Source organism: Danio rerio, chromosome 2 (assembly GCF_052040795.2).
Source record: "Danio rerio strain M-AB ecotype USA chromosome 2, GRCz13ab, whole genome shotgun sequence".
In the NCBI taxonomy this organism is placed as follows: Eukaryota; Metazoa; Chordata; class Actinopteri; order Cypriniformes; family Danionidae; genus Danio; species Danio rerio.
Window position 1 is genome coordinate 27072309 of NC_141022.1, and position 14913 is coordinate 27087221.

Here is a 14913-nt window from a genome sequence, read left to right on the forward strand (position 1 = left end):
TCATTGTCATGTTCAAGAAACCAGTCTGAGATGATTCTCGCTTTATGACATTGATGCGTTATTCTTCCGGAAAAAGCCATCAGAAGATGGGTACACTGTAGTCATAAAGGGATAGACTTGGTCTGCAGCAATACTCAGGTAGACTGTGGTGTTGACTTGCACAGGATTAAACACAGTAGCTTTGTTTCCATCCAAAGTATGTGAATGAACTTTATGCACAAAACTGGATTATTGCATGAAAAACGTGCGAATAAAGCTGCGTTTCCATCTAATGAGTCAAAGCGAACAAAATCGTCACTTCTTGATTAACTGGCACCAAATATAAACAGTAAAAACAAAATTTGCTTCAGTAGGAGAAGCAGCATCAATCTTTTCTTCATCTAATAAATTACTGTACCTCAGAAGGCAATCCTGACATGTAGTGAACGCGCGGTGGCGTTTGAAGGTGTCAGGCGCAGAGCACAGGCGCTCTTGATTCGGGAGGTCATTAATAATATAATAACACTAATACTGAAACGGTAAGGCGTTTAAGAATGACCAAAACAACATTTCAGATGTTTTATAATGTGCTCAGCCTGCAGGTTTATCCATTCACACACATTTTATTTATCAACACATGATCTCTTATGCTGGAGTTTGTGCGGTAAAAGTGTTTCCATCGTAGTTTTTGCGCATCTTTTCTTATTGAATAAAAAGTTTATCCTACTCAGTTATGCGCATAGGTTTTTTATGCGCATTTTCAAAATTTATGCACATCTTGGCGTTTCTATCAACCATTTTTTATGCGCATATGCAAAATGTGCATATAAATAGGTGGATGGAATCATAGCTAATGACAGAACCACTCAGTGAATGTTCTTATTTAACTGCATATCAGAGTGAGATCAGTCAGACATCTTGTGTTGTATCATATTTTTTCCAATTATGACTTATTATGATAGTAAAATTAGTAAAATAGCCTGTACATATTTTATTTATTTAATACATGGGAAAAAATAATTGAATGTAGAAAGTGATTTGTGCTACAGTAAACAGATGCGTTGAGCCTATTTGGCTCATTCAGAACTTAAATGGCTTACCCGTTGAAACAATACAGTGTAATACTGCTAGTTTAGTATACAACCCTACCATATTAGTCAAACATTTTAAAATACATTATTTAAAATTCTTTATATATATATATATATATCTTTTATTTATTATTATATTTATACAGCAGTTCTGTCTGGTTCTTGAATCTGATTGGCCGTGCAATATTTTGCCAGTAACATCACAACAAAATGTACTTTTGAGGCTTTATTAGTAAAGAATGTAGTTGTTTAGATTGCAACTATGCAGTTTATTTGTAAGAATAGTGCCTATTTTAAATTATTCACAATTTCTGAGAGAGCTCGTTGGCAGCCATCAGCCTGCCATAGTGTAGTAGACAAAGACGGTTGTCTATCCACAAGAGAGCACCAGGGCCACATAATAAGCCCTTGCTTCGATTAAAACTGTTGTGAGTTTTCTTGAGTGCAAAGCTGAAAATCGGAAGTGTTGCAGTTTTTAAGGTGGACTGGATAGAATCAATAAGAAGTTGTGAATTAGGCTGATTCAGCCTCGTTCTTCCTTATCGCAAACACAACAGCCGTCTGGTAGTGATTGCGCTGCTTTTTTCAAGGTTAATTATTGTGATATTGTAACAGTCATTTAATGTTTGATATGCCTTGTGTATAAATGTCCCCTATAAGAGGACTTCTTTTGTGGTAGTTTTACCTTTGAGATGTAAGCACGCAAGTATGGGAGTTCAGTTCAGTTCTGGGGAGCTCTGAGAAGTGTGTGATGGTCGCTCTACTGCTGTATCATTCTTTTATTTTAATAATGTAACATTTTATTTTGCGACAGATGTTTGAGTGTGTTTTTCTTTTTCTTTTGCCTACTCATTGTCATTGACTGGCATGTGTGTAGTCGACAGCACTTGGGACAAACGCATAAAGGCCAGTAGGAATATCTGCTCCTGCTACTCGTGTGATATAGCTCATATATATAGATAAATATGCGTCCAAACAGTGCTTTTTCCACAGAGCTTCGTCTGTTTCTGTATTTGGGTTTCCAAAGGACATGACACAAAGACAGAAGTGCTTACAGTTCAATATTAATTATGTTCCAGAGAATTATAAAATACATAGCAAGCATGATTTGACAAAACAGCTCCAGAATCTCTCCTAGTTAAGTGCTGGATTCGGTTAAAATCTCCTCAAAGCAGAAGCTGTGAACTTCAACCTATAAGTGTTTTTATTTGTTAAAATTGATCATGACATGTACAGTGTCTAGCATTAACGGTAAGCTGTAGCAACGATGTAAACAATGGGAAATGCTGCTTTGCACCGCAGACAATTTAGCTACAATTTCATATTTATCAGCCAAACTGCTGTAAACACACACACACTTCACCAGCACGTTCGTGTCTATGTATGTGTGCGACTGCTTTGATTGTCTTTAGGCAGCTTTTCACATCTCAGATAATGTAGTCGTAAAAGATATGTGGATGATTCATGTGACTTACACCTACATGTTCTGGATACATGTGAAAGACGTTGTGTAACATGTTGAGTTAAAAAAAAGACAGGGTAGCTCAAATAACTCGTGGTAGCAGCTAAGAAATAAATCAAGGCTCACACAGGTCGCATCCCACATCTTGTGCTTTATTCTTCTTTCACGATATATTACAGAAAATAACTTAATCCGAGCATCAGAGAAAAAGAAAAAAAACTCCAGTGCACATGCGCTTGTTGCAGAAAGTTCACACATTCACGCACACACAATGCCAAACGCTCTTAAAGGAGCCGCACCCCATTTTCACTTGTTACAGAGACTTGTCAGGTTTTATTTTAGTGAGCAGGGAGGAGGTTGATGGAGGTTTACACAGCAGAAAAGCGTGTGCTTGTACGGGCGTGATGTGGAGCCGATCCGCAAATCGCAGCACATTATGACGATGACCAATCAGAGTCACTTGAGGGCGGGCCTTTCAGAGGAACTAGGAAATATATCAGTCGTTTTCATGTTAGCTGAGTAGCTGTGTATAATCAAAGTGAGACATATGAAAAAATAACGCGATTTCCTTCAAGTGAAACATGAGCACACATTGCTTTGCATCTTATAAACACAACCAAGCCTTAAAATTACATTCTGGACCACCCCTTTAACAAATCAGTAAAAAAGTGGATACGACGACAAAGAAATATAATTTTTGTTTGTCATTTATAAACACAGCTGTGCTGATTAATAGTCTGTTGTATAGTAACATTTTGAAGTTTGGTGTACCTGTTGGTTTGTGTCAGTGTCATTAATAAAATCAATGCAGACAGCTCACCTTTTGGTAAAAATCTACCTTTCAATGAGTTACTAATAAGATCTGAGGATTTTTTTCCACTCCGCAGAGCTAAATGTAATCTTAAGAGTTAATAATTATCTGGTTGTGCAGTATTTTCTTTACACTTTACCTTTTAAAGACAATATCTAAAAAGGGTAATGTTCTGTATTGTGATGTGGTAACAGTGGCAAGAGAGGCAAACAGCTTACAGTGTAGCTTAGCGTTGCCTTCTAATTAGACAGTTTTGTCTGAAAAGGTCTGCACAAATAACATAATGGTTTAAAATGAGATTTTGTTAAATTTATTTTAGTTTAAAAAAAACTTTGAAGAGGCATTTATAAACAATACCAAAATAAGTAAAAAATAAAGTGCCTTGTGTGTGTCAACGACAACAGCGTATTAATAGAAAAAAATCATGCAATTGTTATAAAATAAAAGCAAATACAGTATATAATTTGGCCAATGAGTTTTAGGAATTTTATTGATTTTAAAAACATTTTAATAGCATCCCGAAAAAACATCTCTTTTGGCTTAAACGGGTAGACAAGGCAAGTTTATTTATACAGCACATTTCATACACAATGGTAATTCAAAGTTCTTTACATGAACAAGAATAAAAGAAACATGAAAATAAAAATAATACAATTAATTAAAATGGATTAAATTAATTAATATATGGTAATAATTAACAAAACTATGTTCAGCTTATTAAGAGTGATTTCTGGAGGATCATGTGACATTGAACAGGACTTATGCCATGATGTTAGAAGTACAGCTTTGAAGCAGAAAGCAGTTATTAACTTATTATTTCTTTTCTGTTTTACTGTAATGATGTGGGCAGAAGAGACATCTACCAATAACATTAAAGACTCTAAACTTTTTTCCAGTTATGTACATAGATTAGCAACATTAACAATTGTATACATTCTTTTAGCTGCAAGAGACCCAGAATGCAAAATAGCACAATAGTACAAGAAAAGCAGTAATACAGTATATTTTATTTTTCAGTTTCCACTCTGGAGGAATCTGGAGTCTTTACCTCTGCACTATAGGAACGCTGAAGAAGATGAAATGCTGAAAAACTTTGTCCTACATCGATCCTCCATGAAAAGATAAAGAGTAAGGTGTCCTACAGAGATCATTGTCCTCTCTTCCTCAAAAGAGCCTATCTCCGGTTGGTTTGGTAAGATGTACACTTGTATTCTCTCTCAGGTGTCCAGCATCTCATACTGCCTCCTCAACTCTGTCTGAAAGAGTCTCCAGTAGTCATAAAGATCTCAAATACTCCCTAGAGATATCAGCATGCCCATCCTCTTGAACCAAAACTGCTGATGTATTATTGGGTACACCAAATACGGCTAGAATTATAAGTCCGTAAAGATTTTTCCTCACATATCTTTAGTCTAAATGTGTTTACTTATAGTAATTATAAGACTATTTAAGACTTCTGGTTTGAGGAGCTAAGATGTAAGTCGCGTTTTCAGTTTCTCCTGCAGCGTGCATATCAATATTTCAGTCTTTAGCCTTTTTTGTTCCCTCCAACAAGCCTACAAGCGTTGTTTACTTAATGTCCATAAAAACTAACTTGTTTATATGTTGAAATATTAAGAACAAACCCAGTAAAGCTGCTAATCCATCATAGTCTCATCAGCAGCCTGTACTTTCTGATGGGCTCGCTTTGCCTCAGCCCTGATAGCCCAGAGGTGCATATTGAGCTCCCAGTCGACAACACAGCTCTTAAAGCTGAACTTTTATCTTCTCTATGCAATGATATTGCAAGGATTCTGTGCCCCGAGTTGCAAACTGTACTGGCTGATGATCTGTCAACAATTACATGTGAGCTGCAAGCTGTAAAAACTAATTTTTTCTAATACTGTGGCCACAGTACAGGGCGATGTGGCAATGTCACTATGATTAAAAAAAAAGACATGTCTGATTCTTCTTTTTCTGACCTGACCTCAAAGGTAGCTCACGTCTGTGCAGCATTTGGGGAAGTGCGTCCACAGCTGCTGGGGAATCTCTGAAGTCAAGTTGGATTTCTGTATCCAGCCTGACTGCACTTCTTGTTCAATGGCTTGAAGTGGCAATTTGTTTGCCCAGAGGAGTCAAAGGTAGACAATTCTCTATTTTTCAAAGTAGTAAGATCGAAGTCATGAGAGAGATGGTAGCCCATGTACAGTAATTAATTGTTTTTTGCATATGGTAACTTAGTAAAGTCTGCTGACTTTCGGGTCTCTTGACCAATCCAGACTGATCATATTGGTCATTGTTACATGTCCATGTATTTGATTATTTATTTTTGCTATTTTGTTGCCCTCAACAGTTTTTGATTACTTTCTTTGAGTTGTTCTTTTATTTGTGATCAGCCTTAGTTTTATTTTGATTCCTTCAATACTTTGTTATAAATTTCTTATTTTAATAAATAACCATAGACTGACCCCCTTTTGGTTTACCTTTATTTGTGTTATGACTGTGGCTGTAACATAATTGAGGACTATTCCTAAATTGTTTGATTATGTTTCAGCTGTTTAGTGTGGAAAGAAGTGGCCACACCGTTCTTTTCGTGATTCATCTGGATTTGCTTTTGTGTGAGTGACTTCTTGCATCCTAAGCAAGTATTTGCCCTATTTATACTAGTTGTTGGGTAGGTTGTGGACCTGCAACTTGTTTGCCTTTCTTGTTTTTGTAGTTATTACGCTTCAGAGCCACTTGCTGCTGATCTAGTAATTGAGTCTGTGTATGGTGTTCATGATTTTAGCATTTAAAGTCGTCTCGAGCCCCTAACATCACTATCAACAACGTTTTCACTATTGTAGGGGATCAACCTACATTAAAAGATCGATCAGGGATTTCTTAGCTTATTTCAATGAATCGGATTCAATCAGATCAAAAGATTCACACTTTATCTACCATTTGTCCAGCAAATAGAAGACATTGTATCTTACCAATCTCGTTTATATTATTTCCTTTTTCAACAATAATAACATAACACAGTATTGGGTTAACTTTTAGCAAGGAAACAAAATCTACAGCTCGAGGATATGACTTAGAAGTGCATAAACACGAACACAGTTCTTACAAAATGAGAACAAAGATTTATTGAGCTACACTTTGATACATGAAACTAACTACGTAATAAGCAAACAACAAACAAACGCACACACACACATTCACACATACACACAAAGGCAGTTCAGAGGATGCAAAATAAGTTGACAGCTGCCACAAATGAATTCTAGTACTTCTTACTAGATCTTAAAAATCAGACCTGAGAAACCACAAGAGCAGGGTTTTGGCTTATCTTTAACTGCTTAAGATCAATCTGCACCAGATCAGCAAGAGACAGCGTTTGTTTGTTACTTGTGCATTTGCGGAAGTCGAGTTTCCCTTGCCAGGCTGGCCTCAGGGCGCGGTGACTCGCTTCGGTGACGTCTTTGGGATTCCTTTGCTTGTGAGTGGCTGTCGTCCTAGGTTATCTAGTTGACGGACTACTGAGAGTCGATTTGCAGAAGTTCGTGTGGTTTCGGCATTCCGGAAACTTAAGAGGTTTGCATTGAAAGTTTGTGATGACCCAATCGCATGGCGGCGCAGTGTCTGGACAGGCGAGAGGAAGCAAAGAGCAACAGCGAGCGTGAGCCAGCTAATGCAAAAAGTAATGTTTTCTTGTTGCAGGATGCTTTTAAGTGACCTGGTTTGGTCCATCTTCCAATAAACAGTTGCCATGAAGGGCGGGGCCATGCCCTGTACCATCGAAGTAAGGGTCAATCATTAACAGACTGCATGTTGATTTCAGGCGAAGCAGTGGCACAGTAGGTAGTGCTGTTGCCTAATTGTTGATTAATTGGGTAGGCAGAATTGTTCGTAGTGTTTGAGTGTTTGTGGATGTTTCCCAGTGATGTGTTGCGGCTGGAAGGGCATCCGCTGCGTAAAAACGTGCTGGATAAGTTGTTGGTTCATTCCGCTGTGGCGACCCCAGATTAATAAAGGAACTAAGCCGAAAAGAAAATGAATGAATAAATGAATGAATGAATGAATGTTGATTTTACGTGGTAAAATCTCTTGTAAGCTTGTAACTATCTTACTTCAAATGTTACAAGACGAATACTGTTTGTACTTCTAGTTTTTCATGTACACCGCTCTTACAGCTGAATAGGTGCTGAGACTAAAATGATTTTAAACAAGACTCAATGCAACAGTGCAGCGCAGGACAGGATTTGATTGTGACTTCAGGTTCTTTCCATTATCCGCGGCCTGCAAAACTGCAGCAAAATGGATATAATATACATGGATGAAAGCAAATGAAATTATATTTATCTACGCACGGCACGGAAGAAACAAGGATGCATTAGGGTCCTTTCAGACTGGAGGCGGATGGAGGACTCGCCACCTGCACGAGTTTTCCATGTTTTTGTTCAGTAAAGCGAATCGTAGCTTCAGGTCTAATCATCACTAAAGTGATCATCAACAGTGTCACATTTGTATTTGCTGACATCTAACACAATGTTGCTCTTGGCATATGTGTTTATTGTTTTTTTTTAAATAAGAGTTTCATTTTGGCAATAGCCTTTTGTATTAAATAGCATATTTGATCTATACAAAACTTTTCACTGAGCTCAGTAAAATATTCTTTGATAAGTTATTAATAATCTGTTCAATAATTCGTTAAAGGCAAAACGAATGGTAAAATATAGATTGTAATTGACTATAATATAGGCTAGTTTAAATAAATAAATAAAATATAGCCTATTTTAATAGCCTATAAATAAGTATAGCTCTAACATATTTTTAAATTAAATAAATAGGTTATTTTCTGAAGAATGCGCATGTCCATGTTTATCATACCATCGAATTAAACACAAAACAATATCTCGTGTGTTAAGCTTGTAACTATCTTACTTCAAATGTTACAAGACAAATACTGTTTGTACTTCTAGTTTTTCATGTACACCGCTCTTACAGCTGAATAGGTGCTGAGACCAAAATTATTTCAAACAAGACTCAATGCAACAGTGCAGCGCAGGACAGGATTTGATTGTGACTTCAGGTTCTTTCCATTATCCGCGGCCTGCAAAACTGCAGCAAAATGGATATAATATACATGGATGAAAGCAAATGAAATTATATTTATCTACGCACGGCACGGAAGAAACAAGGATGCATTAGGGTCCTTTCAGACTGGAGGCGGATGGAGGACTCGCCACCTGCACGAGTTTTCCATGTTTTTGTTCAGTAAAGCGAATCGTAGCTTCAGGTCTAATCATCACTAAAGTGATCATCAACAGTGTCACATTTGTATTTGCTGACATCTAACACAATGTTGCTCTTGGCATATGTGTTTATTGTTTTTCTTATAAGAGTTTCATTTTGGCAATAGCCTTTTGTATTAAATAGCATATTTGATCTATACAAAACTTTTCACTGAGCTCAGTAAAATATTCTTTGATAAGTTATTAATAATCTGTTCAATAATTCGTTAAAGGCAAAACAAATGGTAAAATATAGATTGTAATTGACTATAATATAGTCTAGTTTAAATAAATAAATAAAATATAGCCTATTTTAATAGCCTATAAATAAGTATAGCTCTAACATATTTTTAAATTAAATAAATAGGTTATTTTCTGAAGAATGCGCATGTCCATGTATATCATACCATCGAATTAAACACAAAACAATATCTCGTGTGTATTTCGTATATTTGAAGGAGCAGTCAATGCATGCACTGAAAATAGGTGTAGGCCACCTTAAAACTTAAATAGGCTATTAATACCGGATATAAAAGATAAATAACTTTTTTTGTAAAAAGAGAATCTTCCGGTAGTACTGTCACAAAGGAGTCCTAAATTACAAACGATTGTTTATTAAATTACCGCAACACATTTTATTGCAGAACATTTAAGCTGGTTTCAGCTCTTAGTTCTTTCATTTTCAGTTGTTTTTTTATCGTTTTATTTAACTTGTTTGTTAATTCAATTTTATTTAAAAATTTAAACAGTTTTGTTATTTAGCTTATTATTTTTATGCAACAAAAGTTGCAAACTTATTTGCTATGAGAGGTGAGAGAGAAACAGAGCGGAAAGTGTCGGTCAAGTGATGTTGATGTGAACAGCTGAAGCTGTCAAATTATTTGTAGTTCATTTATTATTAATGTTGATGATTAAAAATAAAAATACTATTCATTTTATTTAATAATGTAATTAAAACATGTAATAGTTCTACATTAATGCGAAACGAGCTAAATATCGTCTGTAAAATCGTCATAGGTTTCAGCTCTTGGCAATTCTTTCCCTATCGTCGATACACGAGAGATTGTCTTTCATTCGTATACATTAATTTCCAGAGATCTCTTTGTCTCCTAGCAGGATGTCCCATATGACTAACGCAAGACCAGGGAGTCATTCTAAAGTCTCGTGAGGTGGTTCCCGCTGAAAATCCTGTAAGGCCCCATGGTTAGCTGATTAAATCATTTACCAAGTTGGGTGACGGGTACCCGAACATCTGTGGCCAAAGTATTGGTCAAAATAGTCAAAATCAATTGGCGCTCTGTTATCCTGATGGTATAGGCCCTCGAGCCAGTTCAGTGACCAGACAATGTGGCATTGGTAGTGCAGTTTTAGTGAGTGCACTTGAGATGGGAGTTGCTAATGTTCTGTTGCTTAAAATCAATCTACAGTCTGAATTAGTGAGTGGTGACGTGATCGTTGGTGTTCATTCTTCTCTTCATATTGGTGATGTAACATTCACTCTAGGCAAGGATTTGGCAGAAGGTAGTGTACGGAGTGATTTTTTAAACCAATCACCTAAATTTGTTTTTACCACTTGTCGCTGGTACTGATGACTGTGCACTGTTTTCACTGTGTGCGCGGTTACTCTTTCCATAAATAAATCTGCTGAGATTTCTGATAACGTAGATTTTTTGTGACAGATTTGTTGCGAATCCTAACACCATTGATTTGTTCTTTGTCCCTCTACAGGAAAAGGCAGATCTGATTCAGTACTAAGAAGGATGCTATAGGCTGTGCTGACTTATAGAGAAGTAATGATTCACCTGACTCACGATTCGATACGATTCACGATTTAGTCATGATTTTTAACAAAAATTTTTGAAACAAATTTAAGGTAAAGAGCCCTTTAATTTTTTTCTGAAATGCTTCACAATTTTGCAAAATATAATGTATTTTCAGATTCCAAAAAAATAAAATAAAGGAATACAAACTAAAGAAGGCTCAATAATATAAACAAACTAAAACTGTGACTGTGCTGGGATTTTACATTTTTAAAAAGAGATATCAGCATATTTATGTTTTCTGGCATAAGCTGAGATCTTTGCACTTTTACAGTGTCCCCTGCTGATAAAAACTGAGATGGCTAGTGTGGAGAGGTAAACTTTTCCTAAACCAGAGAGCAGGGTGTACATAGGTGGTCAATTGACCCTCTTATTTGCAGGTAAAGCAAGAATTATGCCTGTAAACACAGCGCCCCCTCTGCTCAAAACATGTATCGCGTTTCATTCAACATTTCAATGGGTTTAAATTGTCACATATTTGTACCGATTACATCCCAACTGACTTGTCTTTGTGTCCCAAGATGTTAACTGATGATCAAAAATCTAATTCTACTCTTGCCTTACTTTTTGAATTGGCTTGACTAGAGCTGAAGAATTCTAATGAGAAAGTGGGTTTCCTCAAGTCCTACTGAAAACTGGAATGTACTAAACCAAATCGTAATTCCAGTAGTTTATTAAGACATGATTTTAGACTTTGCACACAACAGTGCAGCTGATCATTTAGGTGTTTTAAACATGTACGACTGAATTTTGCGAAAGTTAAATTGGCCTGATTTAAAACAGGAGGTCTCACAATTTTGTAAGACTTGACACATTTGTCAAGTGGTTGGGAAACCCAACCAAAAAATTCAACTTGCACCACTTTTATCTAATTCCGATGGTTTCTGAGGCATTTGAACATATTTCATTCGAGTGTGTAGGACCTCTTCCACATTCAAAATCTGGCAATAATTACCTGTTAACGATTATGTGCTCAACTGCACATTTTCCTGAGGCCAATCCTTTACATTTTTTAACTGCTAGAGCAATCACCAAAACACTGGTTAAGTTTTTCACGGTCTTTGGTTCAGAGTGATCATGGAACAAATTTTACATCTCAAACGTTTTCTCAAGAGCTTAAACGACTCGCCATTAAACATAACATCTCCACTGCTTATCATCCAGAGAGTCAAGGTGCTTTAGAGAGGTTTCATCAGACAGATAAGGTCTATAAATTCTCACATACTCTTTTGAGCTTGAGAGAGGAAGAAATTCTGTGGTTGCTTTTCGCTTCACGAGAGGTGATACAAGAATCACTGGGGGAGAACTTTTTTGGGCACACTTTTTGCTGTCCTTTAGCTGTATTGAAAGACAAGTGACTCTCTGATTTAAAAAGCACCACTGTTCCTGAATATTTTTCACAGTTTCGTACATGTTTATACAGGGCTGTGACAGTGAAAATTTTTATAACTGCGGTGGGAAGACCGCCGGTGTTGCAGTTGCAGTGGTTTTGTTTACTCAAAACTGAAAATTCATTCTGTCATTAATTACTAATCTTTTATTATAACATTTTTTAATATGAAAATACAATAAAGTATGAAAAATGTGAAATTAAAGCAATAGTCCAGAGAGCTGGTTTTCCGTGTAAGTTCAGGTGCACCGTTTATAGCCTTTAAAGTGTACACGTGGCGGCGGAGGCTGGACTAGTAGATGGCATGAAGGTCCAGCCGCCTAATTCATTACATGTTTTGGCTAACTAATTCTTTAAATACAACTCTCTTGAGCTTTAAAGGGAAAAACTCAGAAAAAGTTTTCTGTTAAATTAATTTTAGCAGTGACACAACTGACAGTCACTTTCACTTTAGTTTTTCAGTTAGGATAAATATTAGGAGTAACCTAAAAAAATGTTTAGTTAGACACTGCACAGTCCTACAATAGTCTACACTATAGTTAATATTATAATATCATTTCATATCATATCATTATATCATTTTCATCAATAATATTAAAACTAAGCTATAAAATTGATAAAACGCAGAACCCTTAAAAATATTTGCTTTCATTTTGACATCTCTAAAGCGCACTTTTACAGTTGTGTAAAGAAACATCCCATTATGCAGCAGCAGTCTCAAGTTGGAACACTTAAAAAAATGACTTGAGTTTAAAGATGATCGGCCTGTGAGGTCAAGTTTATAGTGGTAGTAAGTAAGTGGATGCCACAGATCAACCTCTCACTTGCGCTGCAGGTATCCTGCATGATAATGTAGGGTAGAGAGTTCTCTTGTCACGTGATAATAAAGATACTGAGAAGGACCCGCACACAGTCTTGAGCACAGACAGACACACATGAGCAAACGCAACGAAATGAGAAGGAAACATAGAAGCGTTGCCCAGATAGGACACGATAATAAACTTCAACTGGCGAGCTGAGCTGAATCAAAACAGCTGAGTACCGTCATAACATGTGACCATAATAAATACACGTGGACAACCTAAACAAAACAAACCTACAAGACAAAACAGGCACTCCGGACATCTCTGTTTTGCTACACCAATGCCTTAAAATGTAACTAAGTAACACATTTAGCTACTATTTTTTAGATGACATTAAATTGTAACATTTACCTTTTTCCTAACGCTGATATTGGTGTGAAAATGAAGCATGATGACTCGGTTATGATTTATTTACCTGTTATATAAAAAGTGGGTTTGCTTGCTGGTGTAGGCATAGTTTGACATATTTTCCTAAAACTTTAAACATTTATGTTATTTAGAAAAAAACAGAAAGAAATAAGGAGAATAAAATATAATTTAAACCACTCGTTTGGCACTGAAGCCACGATCCGTGTCTGCGTAAATAAACAGTGTTGTTGCTAACCTTCATTAATAAAGTCAGTAATAGCGAAAGTGTGCATAGCCTATTATTATAGCTATAAAAAGTATATTACTGGTCTAAGTCAGTAACTTGCATCTAAATTGTCGGTGCAGTGCAGGTTTATTGCATGTACGAATCAGATTATGAACAATAATTAAGAGCAAGTTTTTCCTTTATTACATTCTTACCGTAAGGTGTTTTATTTATTTATTTGTTTTTTTTATTAATTAAAGAGGTGAGGACATTATTACTGGCAAAATGTTCCTTCCGTACCACCAACAGGTTATGCCTCTTTACGTAACAGCGACATACAGTTGAGGGTAGGTTAAGCAATTCTAAGATGCTCACAACTTTGACGAGCCAGCTACCAAGAAAACTGAAGTCATTGGATTAGTGAGAAGTTTTCCAATGTTGTTCAGTGACATTTCTGATATAATGTCAATTATTGAGCATGATATTGATGTTGATTTTACCCAGGCGATAAAGCAACATTTATATTGTGTTAATCCACTTAAATGGTCATTTTTACAAAAGGAAGTTGATTAGATGTTGGGAAATCACATCGCTGAGTCCATTAACAGTCTGTGGAGTTTGCCGTGCTTGCTGGTAGAAAAATCTCATGGCACATTTAGATTTTGCACAGATTATCGACTGGTAAATGCTGGAACAATAATGACTTCTATCCTTTGCCAAGAATAGATGATTGTGTGGATTGTGTAGGTTCTGTGTACGTTTCAAAAGTCGACCTGTTTAAGAGATACTGGTGGGTGGCGTTAACTGAACGTGCAAAAGAAATATCAGCATTTATCACCCTGGATGCTTTTCTCTTAATTATAGGGTGATGGTGTTCAGGATGAAAAATGCTCCAAGATCTTTTCACAGTGTTGGCTGGTGTTCCCAATCCCGAAGCGTACTTGGATGATGTGGTTTTATACAGCTCCACATGGCTGGAACACATAATTTAACTGGCAGAGGCTAAGCTTACTTTGAACTTGGCCAAATGGGAATTTGGTAAAGCCGCTCTTGTCTATTTGGGTAAAGTAACTGGTGGTGGTGAAGTGTGCCCACTTGCTGCTAAGGTTATGGGTTTTTTGTGATTTTTCCTCATAAGCAAATATGTTGTTTTTTAGGTAAGGTAGGTAACTACCATTCGTTTTGTATGAAATTTGTCATGGTTGTTTCTCTTTTAACTGACCACCTAAGTCTGACGATTGAGTTTGAGTGGTCCGATGCATGCCAGTATGCATTTGAGAATATTAAATCCTTACTGATTTCAGCTCCAGTGTTGGCTGTCTCTGTTCATTTGAAGCCATTTAGTCTAGCGGTGGATGCAAGCGATGCAGGAGCTGTTCTGCAGCAAAGGGTTGCTGATAAAGTGGAATACACAGTTTGTTACTTTTGAAAGAGGTTTACATCTGCACCACGGATGTATTCTGCTATTGAAAAAGAGGCTTTAGCAATGGTTCTTGCTATTCAACATTTCGAGAGTTATTTGTCAAACTGTCATCCGATTGTTGTAGATTGTGACCATAACCCACTCACCTTCCTAAATTCTATGCGTTTATAACTATTTTTGTAGTGTCATTAAAACGTGGCTTCTTGTCTTAAACGATGACTCAAGCTTTCATACTTTTAAAAAAG

The 14913-nt window shown here is 36.5% G+C and overlaps 1 protein-coding gene across 1 annotated transcript in view; it reads left to right on the forward strand.

Moving 5' to 3' along the window:
• The window catches only part of csrnp1a (cysteine-serine-rich nuclear protein 1a), an 811199-nt gene that overhangs the window by 418747 nt on the left and 377539 nt on the right, over nt 1-14913 (forward strand). The window lies entirely within an intron of this gene.